The following is a 17,037-nucleotide window of genomic DNA, read 5'->3' as shown; positions in this document are numbered from 1 at the left end:
CATTATATGTCAGTAGCATGGGAATACACCACTACTTCCTTATGATAGCATGACTCATATAAAGCAGACTTTAATTCCATTATATGTCAGTAGCATGGGAATATACCACTACTTCCTTATGATAGCATGACTCATATAAAGCAGGCTTTAATTCCATTATATGTCAGTAGCATGGGAATACACCACTACTTCCTTATGATAGCATGAATCATATAAAGCAGACTTTAATTCCATTATATGTCAGTAGCATGGGTATACACCACTACTTCCTTATGACAGCATGACCCATATAAAGCAGACTTTAATTCCATTATATGTCAGTAGCATGGGAAAATACCACTACTTCATTATAATAGCATGACTCATATAAAGCAGACTTTAATTCCATTATATGTCAGTAGCATGGGAATATACCACTACTACCTTATGATAGCATGACTCATATAAAGCAGACTTTAATTCCATTATATGTCTGTAGCATGGGAATATACCACTACTTCCTTATGATAGCACGACTCATATAAAGCAGACTTTAATTCCATTTTATGTCAGTAGCATGGGAATATACCACTACTTCTTTATGATAGCATGACTCATATAAAGCAAACTTTAATTCCATTATATGTCAGTAGCATGGGAATATACCACTACTTCCTTATGACAGCACGACTCATATAAAGCAGACTTTAATTCCAGTATATGTCAGTAGCATGGGAATATACCACTACTTCCTTATGATAGCATGACTCATATAAAGCAGACTTTAATTCCATTATATGTCAGTAGCATGGAAATATGCCACTACTTCCTTATGATAGCATGACTCATATAAAGCAGACTTTAATTCCTTTATATGTTTGTAGCATGGGAATATACCACTACTTCCTTATGATAGCATGACTCATATAAAGCAGACTTTAATTCCATTATATGTCAGTAGCATGGGAATACACCAGTACTTCCTTATGATAGCATGACTCATATAAAGCAGACTTTAATTCCATTATATATCAGTAGCATGGGAATACGCCACTACTTCCTTATGATAGTATGACTCATATAAAGCAGGCTTTAATTCCATTATATGTCAGTAGCATGGGTATACACCACTACTTCCTTAAGACAGCATGACCCATATAAATCAGACTTTAATTCCATTATATGTCAGTAGCATGGGAATATACCATTACTTCCTTATGATAGCATGTCTCATATAAAGCAGACTTTAATTCCATTATATGTCAGTAGCATGGGAATACACCACTACTTCCTTTTAATAGCATGACTCATATAAAGCAGACTTTAATTCCATTATATGTCAGTAGCATGGGAATACACCACTACTTCCTTATGATAGCATGACTCATATAAAGCAGACTTTAATTCCATTATATGTCAGTAGCATGGGAATACACCACTACTTCCTTATGATAGCATGACACATATAAAGCAGACTTGAATTCCATTATATGTCAGTAGCATGGGAATATACCACTACTTCTTTATGATAGCACGACTCATATAAAGCAGACTTTAATTCCATTATATGTCAGTAGCATGGGAATACACCACTACTTCCTTATGATAGCATGACTCATATAAAGCAGACTTTAATTCCATTATATATCAGTAGCATGGGAATACACCACTACTTCCTTTTGATAGCATGACTCATATAAACATACTTTAATTCCATTATATGTCAGTAGCATGGGAATATACCACTACTTCCTTATGACTAGCATGACTCATATAAAGCAGACTTTAATTCCATTATATGTCAGTAGCGTGGGAATATACCACTACTTCCTTATGACTAGCATGACTCATATAAAGCAGACTTTAATTCCATTATATGTCAGTAGCATGGGAATGTACCACTACTTCCTTATGACTAGCATGACTCATATAAAGCAGACTTTAATTCCATTATATGTCTGTAGCATGGGAATATACCACTACTTATTTATGATAGCATGACTCATATAAAGAAAACTTTTATTCCATTATATGTCAGTAGCATGGGAATATACCACTACTTCCTTATGATAGCATGACTCATATAAAGCAGACTTTAATTCCATTATATAGGTTCATAGGTTCATACTAGGCTATCTGCCCTAGGGCATTTATAAGCCTAGCCAGAGTGTGTTTGGCTTTCGCCACCCATTTTAAATTAATTTTGCTATGCCTTTTTTGAGGTTAGTATACTGTGCCTCTGTCTAACTGTGACACAGAAGTGATAGCTGGGGTAAACCTGCGATCTCCCATCCACTCATCAAGATTCCTCTTGAAGAGAGTCAATGTGGGACTCTGCCTAACCTGGACTGGGATTTTATTCCAGAGTGAATGGAGCCTCTGGGTTATGAATCTGTCCCTCCAGCATGTCCTATTTATTTCAGTGCTGAGGTTCAAGTCTCTCGAGCGTGTAGCTCGATGGGATTTGGATTTTCTGAGGTGCAGCATGTCCATTAATTCTGGGTTGGACATGGCTTTATACATCAGTCACAGATCACCTCTGAGCAGGTGGTATGCCACTGAGTAGAGCTGGAGTTTCTTTAACCGGGCAGCATATGGTATCTGTTTGAGCCCTTTGATCCTCTTGGTGAGGTACTTTTGGGGTCTTTCCAGTTGCTGCAGGTGTCTGGTAAGGTACATCCCAAAAGGGGCATTGTACTCAATTATGGGCCTGATGAGCGATGAGTAAAGAGGCACGATGACCTCCCCTGATCTAGATGTGAATCCCTTCATGATTAGGTGGGCTATATAAAATGTTTTTCTAACCACTTTGGCCACGTGTTTGCCAAATGAGAGATTGCTATCAACTTGGGTCCCCAGGTCCCTAATGACTTCTTCTGTACTTAATGGATTACCACCTATGTGGTAATTTGTGGGCACTTTGTTCTTGCCAAAGGGGATGACTATACACTTTTTGGCATTTAGCTTGAGGCCATGGCTGTGGCACCAGTTGTCTGTTTCTATGAGGCCCTTTTGGAGGATGCTTGTGTTGGCTGGAGAGTTGATTATGGCGCCCAGTTTGCAGTCATCTGCGAACTTGGTCAGCCACAGTCCTTTCATGTTGGCCTGTACCGCCGAGAAATATATACCAAACAAGAGAGGTCCCTGGACTGAGCCTTGTGGGATGCCACTTGTAACTGGTTTGGAGTCTGACATGGCTCCAGCAATTCTAACCATGTGGGTTCTGTCCTTGAGCCAGTTTGCAACCCATCTAGTGACATAGGGGTTTATATTTAAGCTGGTGAGCTTATCTATAATGCCCGAGTGGGGTATTGTATCGAAGGCTTTTGCGAGGTCCAGGTAGGCTGTGTGGACCACTTTCCCCTCGTCAATGGCCTTGGTGACTGTTTCAAAGAAATCGACCAGGTTTAAGAGGCAGGATCTGCCCTTAACAAAGCCAAACTGGGTAAGGTCCAGTGTCTGTAGGTCCCCAATATCTTTATTTTTGAGGTCCATGATGATCCTTTCCATAGCTTTGCAGACCAAGCTAGTCAGGCTTATGGGGCGATAGTTTCCAGGATCCATTGAGGCACCACCTTTGGGGAGAGGGACCACTGTTGCTGTACGCCACTCTTTGGGTACATATCCTGTAGTAAGGCTAAGATTGAACAGTAGTTTTATGTTTGGGTTTAGCTCTTCTTGGAGTCCATGTAGGACGCAGCCCGGGACACCATCTGGTCCCATTGATGCTGTGTTTTTTGCTTTGGAGAGGGTGGCTCTTACCTGAGCATCTGAGATGTCAGGGGGGCAGCACTCTGTTGGGATAGATATTTGCCCTTTTGGTGGGGAGAAGTTTGCACTGAACCTGTCAGCTAGGATGTTGGCAATGTCTGTGGGCTCGGTGTATTTTTTGTCATTTTGGACTAATTCTGAGCATATCTGGGAATTCCCACCCAGGTTCCTAACATAACTAAAGAAAGCCTTGTGATTATCCTTAGTGTCCTGTGCAATTTTTCTCTCAAAGCTGGCCTTAGACGATTTTATGAGTGCCCGTAGTTTTTTGCTAATACTGATCAGAGATGCCTTCCCTTTTTGGGATTTTGCTTTATCATGTAGTAGCTTCCTCCTTCTATTGTATTGTTTGTTTATGGCTGGGGTCCACCAGACAGGACATCTGCCTTTGGAGGATTGGGTCTTGGTTTTATTTGGGATTGCATGATCCATGCATTCCTGAAGGTGTTCATAGAATGCGTTTATAAAGGATTCTGCGGTCTGGGCCGTATTTTCCACAGGCCTGGGGGCTTTGAAGAATTTCGCCTCGGTTTTGAGGCGTGTGAAATTTGCTTTAGAGAAGTTTTTCACTGTGGTTTTCTGGGCAGGGGGTGGGGTCGGGATGTGAATATCCAGTGAGATTAGTTTATGGTCTGATCTTACCAGTGAGGGATACACTTCTGGTCTGGAGCATAGTGTCCCCATGTTGGTGATGATCAGGTCCAGTATGTTTTCCCCTCTTGTGGGAGTGGTAACAAGTTGTTCCATAGCATTTGAGTTTATAAATTCTAGGAACCTTTGGCTAGGGTGTTGGAGCTAGAGTAATGCTCCCAGTCTATGTTTGGGTAAATGAAGTCGCCCAATATAATGGTGTTTGGAGAGACCTTCATATTTTCCAGTATTCTCAGGAAGGCCGAGTGGGGTTCCTGTGTTTGGGTGGGTGGTCTGTAGCAGGCTATAAACTGGAAGGCAGTTTTACCCACAGTTAGTTGCACATGGATAGTCTCTGATGCTTCATGCTGTGCCACCAACCTGGAGGTGTGGGTATCTTTGACGAATATTGATACTCCCCCTCCTTTTGTGGTTCGGTCCAAGTTTTGGGGCCAAAAAGCATGGTATGTGGTATAACCTGGTAGTGCTGGGGTGCTCTCGGGAGCCTTGAACCAGGTTTCTGTTACTGCACAGATATCGATGTTCTCCATGCTAAGGAGAGTTTGGAGTGCGTGCATCTTGAGGTTTAGACTTCTGGCGTTGAGTAGCATTACTCTTAGTTTTCTATCCCTTGTGATACCTATGGAGGTGGGTTTGTCTTTTGAGCCTTGCCTAAAAAAGGCACTATGGGGTTAGCAAGAGCCTTTACCAATATCCGAAAGCCCAGGGGTGACAGGTGCAAGCCGTCCCTAGTGAAGCATCGTGGCTTGTTGAGCATGTCATCCCAGGCTGACAGGCATTGGATCCCCTTTGAATGACACCAATACTTAAGCCAATTGTTGAAATTGATCATCTTGTCTTCATATTGTGGCATCATTCTTGGTGAGGGTAAGATGCTACTCAAGGTCAGGGTCATACCGGCCTGGGCTACATGCTCAGAGAGCTCCTCTATGTCTCTTTTCATGTAGTCCAGGGAGGTACGTCTCAGGTCATTCACACCAGCATGGACAATGACTGAGTCATATTTGTACTTGCCTTGGAGTGACCTGAGTGCTTGTGTTATGTGGCGGATCCTAGCGCCTGACAGGCAGCTCACCGTGACCTTCTCCTTGTTCAGCCTGGTGAGTGGGACGTCACTGTGCCTGACGATAGAGTCACCTATTACAAGTGTATCAGGTGTGTTGTTTAGCCTTAAGGGCTGTGACTGTTCGGTACACTGGCTTTGTGAGCTATGTGTTGCACGTGTTTTCTTTTGGGGTAGCGGTTGCTTGGGTGTCTGCTTTGGAGGTCTCTGCTGCTTAGGCAGATTTTTATTTAGAGCCTCCGAGTATGTTTTTGTGTGTTTATGTGTTTGGTTTGCTGTCGTGGTAGGTCTGTGAGACTGGAATTGTAGTGAGTGTGTTTTCCTTCTCCTGACTGGTTACGCCAGTACTGAGTTGAGAGAGCTTAGCCTCCAGTTTGGCTATATGGTCGCATCTCTCACATGTGTTGGAATTTGTTGGGAGGAGGAGAGGGTTGTCTGTGTACATGAGGCAGTTGTAACATTGCCTCAAGATTCCCAGATTCACCAGCTGGACCGGAGAGGAGATTGACAACTGACCTTTGGACATGCTAGAATAGTATTGGGAATTCCTTTATAATTGAAAAAAAGGGCCAATGGGGAACAAGGTACTCAAGGAGAGTTTGTGAGGGTGTAGTGCTTTTAATTTTTTAGAGCTGACTTATATAATTGCTTTAGTGAGCAAGTGCCAGGTATATGTCAGTAGCATGGGAATATACCACTACTTCCTTATGATAGCATGACTCATATAAAGCAGACTTGAAATGGATTATGAGAATGAGAAAGGCTTGAAGAAAAATAAGATAAAGTCAATATGTCAAGCCCCGTTGACTGCCATTTTGCGGAAAACTTAACATTTCTATCATAAGCTGTTAAAGTGGTTTTACGATGTTAACATAACTCAGAAAACAGAGATAGCGTGAAAAATAGATTTCTTTAGTTCTAAGGTAGTCATATTACTCTCAGTTGTATCTGGCTGCAGAATGTTGACATAATTAAGCATGCCTAGTTTTTTCTCCTATAGTTTGAGTTATAAGACTGGCAGACTGGAATCAATAATATGGTAATGTATAGCAAGGACATTCCGAACTATACTTTGCACATTCTGCATTGAAAATCTGCATGCAGCTGAATTTTACTTTAATTTTTAAAAGAAATTTGTGTAACTAAATCTTCATTTTATTAATGGTGTAGTATGTTTATCAGAGCTAAGCAATACTTTGCTAGATAATTTTCATCATGAATGCATTTTCTCAGTGGGTACATAAAAGTTACTTTTCCATCACTTTAAACTAAGTAATACTGCAGCAAACAAGTCTGTGTATTCTAAGGTAAGAAAAGTAATGATTTGTAGGCAGAATATAGAATACATAGAGTATTTACCATCTCACATCATGCACATATTAATTTCCAGACAATGCATTTCAATTCTGATAACATCAGTAACTAGATAATTATCTTTTCCTATACATTTTAAAACTTTCAAGATTTCTTAATTTTCATAAAAAGACAAATGGTTAAATTCCGCATAACCACTTTTATTTTTAATATAAAACTGTTTCTGATGCATCTATAACAAGAACATTCAAAATAAACACAAATCCTAAAACTAAGTTACTATGACATGCATGACATTGCTTCTGTACTTAAATACAACCCATACAGCTTTCCGAAAACACAGTTAAATATATTATTATGATTTTTTTATAATACTACAACCGTGTTCTTTAGAATAGAGAGAACACACAATTTTAACATTTGGAAATGTACAAACTAATTTAAAATAGCGCTTTGTCAGTGAGAACCATTTGGAAGTTAATGTTCTCTGATGTATTATAAATAGAAGTACAATATGAAGGCATGGCATACACTTAAAAATATTAAGATTAGTAGTAACAATACAAGTAGTGTAGTTGTAATACTAGTGCAGTAATAGTAGCAGTAATAGCAGCATTAATAGCTTTAGTAGTAGTAGAAGTAGCAATAGTAGTAGAAGTAAAAGTAGTAGGAGTAGCAGTTGTAGTAGCAGTAGTAGAAGTGGCAATAGTAGTAGCAGTAGAAGTAAAAGTAGTAGGAGTAGCAGTTGTAGTAGCAGTAGTAGCAGTAGTAGCAGTAGTAGAAGTGGCAATAGTAGTAGCAGTAGAAGTAAAAGTAGTAGGAGTAGCAGTAGTAGCAGTAGTAGAAGTGGCAATAGTAGTAGCAGTAGAAGTAAAAGTAGTAGGAGTAGCAGTTGTAGTAGCAGTAGTAGCAGTAGTAGAAGTGGCAATAGTAGTAGCAGTAGAAGTAAAAGTAGTAGGAGTAGCAGTTGTTTTAACAGTAGTAAAAGTAGTATTTTACTTTTTAAAAGTCAGAATCTAGAACAGGCTTTATTTGTATTCTGAATCATATTAGTGTCAAGTAACTCAACTACTGCCTAACTATAGGCAGGATTCATTAATGCCTACACTAAGTGTACACCATTTTGAGTGAATAAACAACACATCTCCTACCTTCTTTCTCTTAACTTTAGTTTTCTTACTGATTTTCTTGAAACTTTAAATATCTAGGGGGATTCATAAAGGCTAAAACAATGCACAGACTATGGTCTACACTAAGTGTAATCTTTCTGGGTGAATAGATAGCACAAAAACTGCAGTAGGGATGTTCTTGAAAAAAGATCATGTACACTTAGTGTAGACATTCATGAATCTGATCCTGTCACCAGGATTCTGCACCATGCTGGACTTGACAAAAATCAAGATTCCTCCACTTCCAAGCACATCTACTAAATATTCACAGCCACATTTTAAAGTAAATCATTGTGGATTTTACAGATTCAGAAAATACATTTGCTCTTTTTTTTGTTGCTCTATTTGTTATCAAAGCATTGCGTGGTTAAATGACTTGTTCAGTCTTACACTAGGCAAATGGATCTTGAACGAGTCCTAACCTGTAGTGGACTATAGGAAACAGCTCATTAACAGCTTAGAGCTTTCATCTGCTGCACTGACTGCTAAATCTGCATTCATTTCCTCGACTTCTGGTAAATTGCTGAGGATCGCTGTCAGTCAGTAATGATAGTCAGAGTTTCATAGCTATTGTTTAGAAAACGCATTTCAAATTAATTAGAGTTGTCTGTCAATCAATGCTTTGAGATGCTAAAAAACTGCTTCCTGAAGTTGAAAGTTGGGAGTTCAAATCCTTCCATAAGCATTTACCAACTGTGTGCTTTTGACAAAGTCACTCAAACAGTGCTGCTAGGTCACCCCTAAAAAGGAATGCTGTATAGTGAGTTTACCTGCTTAACAAGCAGATAAAAGAACATAATATTTAAAAGTTGGATCCTTCACCCTCATTATTTTTTGTTTCTCCAGAATTCTGCAGCAAAGAAGTTGAGACATTTTCTTTTTGTCTATTCATTGTAAAATTTGTGTCTTTCTGGCAAACATTTATGGTTGGCAGCCATTAAATAATGATGGCCATGAGTTTCAGACTTTGCATTGTTCAGAAAATGTTTGCTAAGGCAAAACATTTTATTCAAAGTAACTATGTTAGCATTTAAAATCAGATTCTTGAGCTTAGAAGTTTAGAGTGTAGGGAAGATGTCAAGGGTTCCACTGTACAGTCTTGACAGCAGTGAGCTTAGATATATTTCTAGTCCATTATTTATGAATGTATTAATTCACTTGTTCTCAAGTAGATATCTGAAGTGTACAAACATATAAGCAAACAAGCACCTGTAACTGATGTTTCATGTATGTCCGTGCCTGTGTGTGTGTGTGTGTGTGTGTGTGTGTGTGTGTGTGTGTGTGTGTGTGTGTGTGTGTGTGTGTTTTCCTCCAACACTAAAAGTAGTTATGGAGTAAAGGAAGAAATTGATTGTAATATAAATTGATTGTAATAATCAGGAATATCGTCATATGAGCCATGTTCTTTGGGTACAAACCTTGATGTCCTTGTTTTGTTTACTGTTGACAGTCTGCTAATCTGGCTCTCATTAAACTAGACAGCATGAAGTAGCCAGTGTTCTACCCGATGAGAGCTTATCCTCCAACTCCTCAAACTGAGATATTCTTACACTGTGAAACACAAGAGGAACGTTAATCTTGACAGCAGCCTTTACAGAACCATGGGCATAGAAAGGTAATTTTTCCAAAGGATATACTTACATCTTTCAGTACACCTACGGGAAAAAAGTGACAGTATTCTACAGAGTAATCCACAGAAGCATATGCAATGACAATAAGGTTGTGCCATCTGAGGAGCAATCAAACCGCAAGTGCAATCCCACCATCCTGAAACATAACCTAGTAAAAACAAAACTGAGGCACTCATAACACATACTCCACAAATTAAACTTCACTCATATTATGTCCATTAAACTAAGGATACTCTCTTTCACTCACACTTAGTGTGAAAACTTTGACAGATGTATAAAAAAGTCATTGCATAACTATATACACTTATTGAATGCTATCCAATTTAAACTCAGCTATATTTCCTGCAAGTCTACTTGCATGTATTTCTTGTTAACATCTCACTGGCATAGTTAGGTTCTTAAGTTTTCACTTGTCCTTTTCCTCTGGACAAAGTGAGTCAATACCATTTTTTTTCTACCCAAACATTTTAAATATGCTTATATTGTATACTATGTTCCACTTAAGAGAAGTAATATCCCTAGGACTAGTATTAAAACTATGTAATATGTATCATACATTTGTGATTTCCATCAAAATGACTAGAAGAAGCTACAGGAAGACACCTGGATCAGTAGACGTCAGCAACTCAATATACAGCTGACATCCCATACTTAAACAAAACATTTTATAACTTAAAAAGGCAATGCCTACCTGTAATCTGTGAGCAGACCATCAGCAAACTTCCTCTGATCCTCACATGGGGTACCAATCTGTGGCAGAAACAAAATATAATCACCACTTCAGTTTACTTAATGAATTTATAAAGACATTTTTTCATCTGCTTGTAACAGCAGTGTTGCATAATTTAGGAAAAAGTCTGCCACAGTATTAGACAGCATTACAAAACGCATATGCAGCTAACAATTTATTGTTCTTTTTATAATAAAATTAGACCATTTTTTTTTCTCAAAGGTGACCACTTTTCCATCAGAAAGACATTTTGCTTTGCTCCTTTGGTACTGACTTGTGACCTACTGGTCATGAATGAAGCATAAAATTTAAACCTTACAATTCACCATGTTCTGACAACACTCGCAGTCATCTTTTCTTTTGGCTAGTTTGAACAAAACTAATCCTGTAGTTAGCCTATACTTCTTTTTATAAAGACGGCCTTATTTCCAGAAAAAGTTATATTGCATATTAATGAAAATACTCTACACTGCATGTTACTAGAAAAAAATACTCTAAATATATACCAACTTGTGCAATCTGAAATTATGCTTAAGACTATTTGTATAGCTTAATATAAAATGTATCTCTTATATTAATAACTTTGCCTATTGTACATTGCATACGAATGCACATTAAAGCTTCATTTTATTTGTACATATAGTAGTTATTATTGTACTGTATTATTCTTGCAGCTGTATTTCCAAAGGTAAAAAATTACACATTTTAACTGAAATATGCAGTGCACTGTAATGCACTTATACTCACATGCACAAATATGTGTACATTTGTGTACAGACTATATTTTTAGGCCCTTCACCATAAATCTGTGCTGCTGTACGCCATTACATTCATGTAAATTTTAAATATATCATCTTACATAACATGACCAGGATACTTGTTTGCATTATTTGGGCCAGTTTCATTAGAATACTACAATATGCAGTGCCCATTTGATTTTTTTTCCATAATATCGTATGTGTAACACTAAGTTGCATACGCTGCATCACAAACAACAAGAACTGAAGAACTTCCTGAATTTGATTCTAATATGTGAAGGTTTTCTTCAACGCAACACAACTTAAATAACTTAAATATTAGTGTTAACTCCTTTTTTTATTATGTCTCTGTCAACTTAATAGTACTCAATGCTAATAAAATTACTAACATTGAGGCTTTCCTGACCTTTGAACAGATACATATTTGCATACATGATTTCAGTATAATGAGAACACTTCATCTTACATGGGTTTAGTGTCTAGGAAATGGTCTGAACATCTGGCAATGGTATGGATATACATGTACTTATGCACAATCCCTTTACATTGTAACGAATTCTTTATGACAATAACCTCAAACTTCTAAACAGCACAACATCAGTAATCAAGTTCAAATAGCATATTATTACAACCACAGTACTCCTTTTATTTCTCCTGCTGACTGTAAAATATACAACAGCCAGTAGAAGTTCCTTGCTATCGAGTTTAACACAATCATCTTGAGTCTACAGGTTCCAGTTTTATTGACTTTATTATTTTAAATATAACCTCTGCCTGCTCCACAGTCAATGTTTCCCCCAGCAGGACTGACCATCAGCCTGCGCTATTATCCTTAAGAACCCAAGATGGAGACTTCATCAAACCTTATTGTACTCTAGGATTTCTCTATGGCCACCTTCCAAACATTCTTCTAACCACTAAACAAAAATTAAAAGATCACCTTGGGTACCCTGCAACAAAAGCAGCTGTTTCTAGTAATGATTTTAATCCCACTTTAAGTCCTTCAATGAAACATTTATACCAACCCATATAAGTATCGTTGCAAATTTAACAAACATTTCTTAAGGTGGAAGCCCAGTGTTAGTAAATAATATAATAAATAAAAAAAATAGAGACTAAGTTAATATCACTTTATTATAAAAACGATCTCAAATAGGTATGTAGAGTTCAGACATAAAATCAAATGTTGTAATGCCAAGTATGAAATAAATATTCTAACCAATTTCAAAGATAATCATAAGCCTTTCTTTAACTATGTTTGGTTTCTCAGAAATATAATTCGATATTGCACAGCTAGCCTCTAACAGAATAACCCACTTTAACTGAAGGGATATTGTTAATATACTTGTAAGTAAATATAGTTCCCACTATTTCACCTACATCCCTCTCATTACTCCACAGTTCCCACATTCCACAAGTGGATCACAGGAAGTACAAGGTGATGGAATCAAAAGATCATTTACACCTTGCCAATACCCACCATTCATGCTGTACCCCTGTTTCAAGATAGGCAAAACAGGTTAAATCCCAGAGTAAATTTATGAGCACTCATCCAGTCATCCAAGTTTGACCTCTGCAAAACCAAAACTGTTAGCTCTGTGAGTACAGACAATAAGTCAGTTTGTCTCTGAAAGAGTGAATGAAGCACTTGGCAATGGCCAGTTAGTACAAAGTGTGAGTCTGAATCAATAAAGCCTTTGACACTATACCGCAAGCTGAAAATACTGGAAAGCCCACCTACCTATATAGTATCTCCTGTGTCATGCAATGGACAGCAAAACTGGATCACTGAAAGAACCCCCACAATGAGGGATGGTGACACACTGTCCTCTGAAAAACTGTCACTAGTGGCTTCCCCAGAGCTTTGAATTTGGTTCTCTCCAGTTTGTAATATATGTTTCTAATGTTCAAGCTGGTGCCAGGGTCTATGGCTGACAAAATTTGTTGATGACTGTAAACTTAGCACTGTCATTAACACTCCAACAGCTATCCATAGTCTGCAAAATGGCCTAAACCACACTAGTAATTAAGTAGACATACAGGTGTAGTGTTAAACATATAATGCAAACTCTGCGGGGAAACAAAATACTCCTGCATCAAATACAGACATTATATCCCTCAGAAATGAAACTGTTAACAGACACATCTGTGAACTCTGAACTCTCATTTGATTACCATGTTTCAAGCATTATTTGAAAATCATTCAACCTGACTTAACAAATTACTAAGGTCATATCCTGTAGATCCAAGGAAATTACTGCTCCCTCTACAAATCTCTGAACATGCCCATAATAAAATACAATACCCTGTTTGTCAAGTTCCCAAACAAATACATCACTCAGCTTGAAAGATCACAGTGCATACTAACCACTAAACACTGGGAGATGAGCTCCTTATGTTATACAGCTTGATAAGAGCCATATTATATTACTCCATCTCCTATAAGCTTTTGTTACTGACCTATGAATGACCCAATTATGTTTAACCTGTTAGAACTCTGAAAACCTGAGAATACCAACAGCAATACACCTCCATCAATTGCATGGAGGATCTATAACCATAACTCAAGATAAAATAATCTATTTCACAATAGTTCTCTCTCCCGAAGGGTCCCCTTCCTTTGGATGAAGCTCACACTCTTCATCAAATAAAGTAGTCCCCTTGCTGTCTTTAATACTAAGCATGAGGAACAGATGGTGATCTGAAAATTTGCCCTGGGCTGTGTACTCATATAGGCAGAGTAAAGAAATAGTGGAATCTTCATTTGTTAGGCTATTACTATTATACCAGACAAATAACCAATGAACCTTGATGCAATATAAAATAAATGGCAATGATACAGCCTGTGCAATAAACTTCTATTTAATACTATCACTGTTACTAGCAGTGCAATCTTTAGCTAATGATTATTCTAATCATCTACCACCAATTCTGCAAAAATATTTTTCTGAACTTCCCTGAGTTTTCTTTAAAATCATCAAAACTGTTCCATCTTTTTATTTCATTGAATCTGTCCTTTCATGAGTGTACTCACATGAAATATGAATGCTCTGTTAAGATAATTAATTTTTTTTTTCAGTAGCAGTCAATAGATCAACATGATTCCACTTAAGGTTAGGTATATATTTTTATTTTGTTTATTAAAGATACTGGCTAAGGTGTCTATAGCATAGAAATGCAAAAAGTATACAGCCCCTATAGTCTGTCATTGAAGGCAGAAAGTGGACAAATGCAAGAAACCAAATGCAGAATCAGTTAATCTTAGAGTATGGCATGTAATATGCAGGAATTGGGTTGGATGGGTCACATTTTTGATACGGATAGTGCCCAATAGTACAAAGAAAGAAGTAATGGATGGCAGTGTGGCTAATCTAAAAAAAGTTCATTTTCAACATCAGAGATTTTGGATCTCAAGAATTGCTTCTGGGTTTGAGAGATACCAAGCGTGCATTTTACTAGTTAGCCAGTCATCTCAGATTGTATCCTCAGGAGGTGGAGGAATACATTTTCTCAGTGGAGAACAGGATGAAATCAGGAAATGAGTTTACCTGGGTACTAGGTTGAACCAGCATAGTGGAATCACCAGATTGTAGCATAGGATTAGCTAAACTTTCTGTAGCCTTTTAAGTATTCTTTTTCCTACTGGCTCTTTCTCCTGCACTTAAGTAGGTCAGCAAATAAACACCATTTGCATTGTAGTGCCTCACTCCATTTCTGTTTACCTGTTACTATTTATGCATTATTCACTTCACTTTCAGTTTTCAAGCTGTTCCTTCTCTAGTTATTCTCCTTGTTGTTCTCCTCCAAATTAAATTGCTGATATGCTGATACCTTAGTTCTGATTTTATGCTTTTGCTTTAAGTAATCATGTTGGGCCATCATTTGAGGGTGGGTTTGCACTAATAACCGTGGATGGCTAGAACAGCATAGATAAATGGTTGGGAGGCTTCAGTATGGGACTTTAGAGTATGAATTGAAATGTGTGTGGTATGTACAAATGCCCCAGGTAGAGACAGCAGTTTAGTTAAATGACTTGCTTAGATTCAAACCCTGTACCTTGGTTACAGGAGACAAGAGTCTTAATCTTCAACACCAATTGCTAAATCTTTTACAGCAACTCCCTAGCTTCCATAAACTTTTTTATAGTAAATCACTATAGATTTGTATTAGTTAGTCAAATGTCAGTCATTAGTTTTGCAGATTTTGTGTTTTACAACACACATACACATGCTGGTGCAAAATCTGTTCTGATAACTCTTTACATGATTTAGAAGAGTCTTTTTGTCTCCACTTTTGCAGAACATCTCTGATTTTACTTGGGGTTTATGCCCTGTCTTTGCGTAAGTCACTTAACTAGAAATTTGGGCTAAACTCCTCAATGCTCCCCTGGAGTGCAAGCCTTGTAACCAGTAGCTATGAACCAGAGTAGTTATAATGTAAAGGAAGGAAACTGATTGCAGTAAACAGGAACAAAACCGTGTGTGCCATGATTTTTGGATGTGGTCCTTGGTTTCCTTAATGTTGACAGTATGTTTTTTATATAGCTGTAAATAAATTGGACAGCATGAAGTCTAATGTTGATTTTTTAACAATAAAAACATTTTTAATTTTGCTTATTTTTTGCAGGCACACAGGTGTGAAATACACCATGTTTGGGCTACAACAGTGTGTCTAGCATTTAATGCAGATGAGTAATGTTGTAAGATGTTAAAGAGATGCTTCCTGTAATACATGACTTGATTCACTCTCCCTTCATTTGTCTTCTGTGTGACTCTGCCAAGTTACTTCACCAGACAGTACTCCTGGGCTGCTCTTGAAAAGGGACACATATCTAGTGAGCTGTCCCAGGTTGTCAGCAAATGTGTTGTACATCTGTCTTTTGAATTCCTGCACCCTTCACACAGACCTTATTTGGTACATCACTATATACTATGAGTATAAATTCCAGCAGTTATCTTGTAGTTTAAGTGGTTTACAGATTCATTTTCATTAGATATCAGTTTTCAAAGGATTGAAGTATACTGTTCTCATGCTAAGTCTGTTATCAATGTTTAGAAAAGTCAGTGTTATCTGTAAAAATTTATGTAGTTATAAAACAAATCCAAATCTGCATAATAATTGTAAAAGTAAATAAGACAATAGTATGTACCCTGACAAGTCTGAACATTACTTATGGTAATTGAGGAGAGACAACCAATAATGGGATATTGCTACAGTTGCTGAGGGCCTGATTCATTACCTAGCAAAACTGCCCCATTTGTCAACAATCCGGTTCTGACTCTGGAGGTGTATGCTACAATAATACATCCTTATTACCATTCAATGTAGGTCATACCTGTAATGAGTGAACCTATCGTTATTTGTCAGCTAGCCATCTCCTTTTGCATAGCTGATTCAGTTCAGGTGATATCACCAACTCACCTTTTTTTTAATGCAATTTATTCTTCAAGGGAAGCAAGCACTGCATTTGTAGGTTAAGCACAGAAATGCAAAGTTCTTTTCATTAGTAATAGTTCTCTTTAATGTAGAATTATTCAGATGGCTTGTACTTCTGCAGGGAGTGTGCGTACTGACTTAGCATACCTTGTCAGGTGGTTATTTCTTATGCCCTCACTAATCAACACTAATGATAAAGTACATGTAATTTACATAACAATTAGGGGGTAAGGGGCTCTCTGCAGATGAAAGTACCATATGCTGCTATCTGGTTATTTTCAAACAGTCTTTAATCTGGCTTTGAGATGCTGGTCTGTGTGTGTGTGTGTGTGTGTGTGTGTGTGTGTGTGTGTGTGTGTGTGTGTGTGTGTGTGGTGATTTTTGGACATCATTATTATTATTGCTTCTTTTGACACAGATACCAGAGAAGGATATACTCAACAATATAGAGATAACTGCTGGTTTGGCAGATGTCTGTAGATAAAAATGACTAACCCTGATAAGCTGACAAAGTGAAGTGGAATCACCAGATTGT

The 17,037-nt window shown here is 37.7% G+C and overlaps 1 protein-coding gene across 4 annotated transcripts in view; it reads right to left on the bottom strand.

Annotated features, from left to right (window-relative positions):
• The window catches only part of LOC122815412 (serine/threonine-protein kinase PAK 3), a 1,296,647-nt gene that overhangs the window by 901,636 nt on the left and 377,974 nt on the right, over nucleotides 1-17,037 (bottom strand). For all 4 annotated transcript variants that reach the window (XM_044087883.1, XM_044087885.1, XM_044087884.1 and 1 more), the window contains exon 2: nucleotides 10,270-10,328. The gene's annotated coding sequence lies outside the window, so the exon portion shown is untranslated. The remainder of the gene's footprint in view (nucleotides 1-10,269; nucleotides 10,329-17,037) is intronic.

Source organism: Protopterus annectens, chromosome 11.part0 (assembly GCF_019279795.1).
Source record: "Protopterus annectens isolate FY-2018-M chromosome 11.part0, PAN1.0, whole genome shotgun sequence".
Lineage (NCBI taxonomy): Eukaryota > Metazoa > Chordata > Ceratodontiformes > Protopteridae > Protopterus > Protopterus annectens.
Note: the sequence above shows the minus strand (reverse complement) of the source record. Positions and strands in the feature narration are given on the sequence as shown.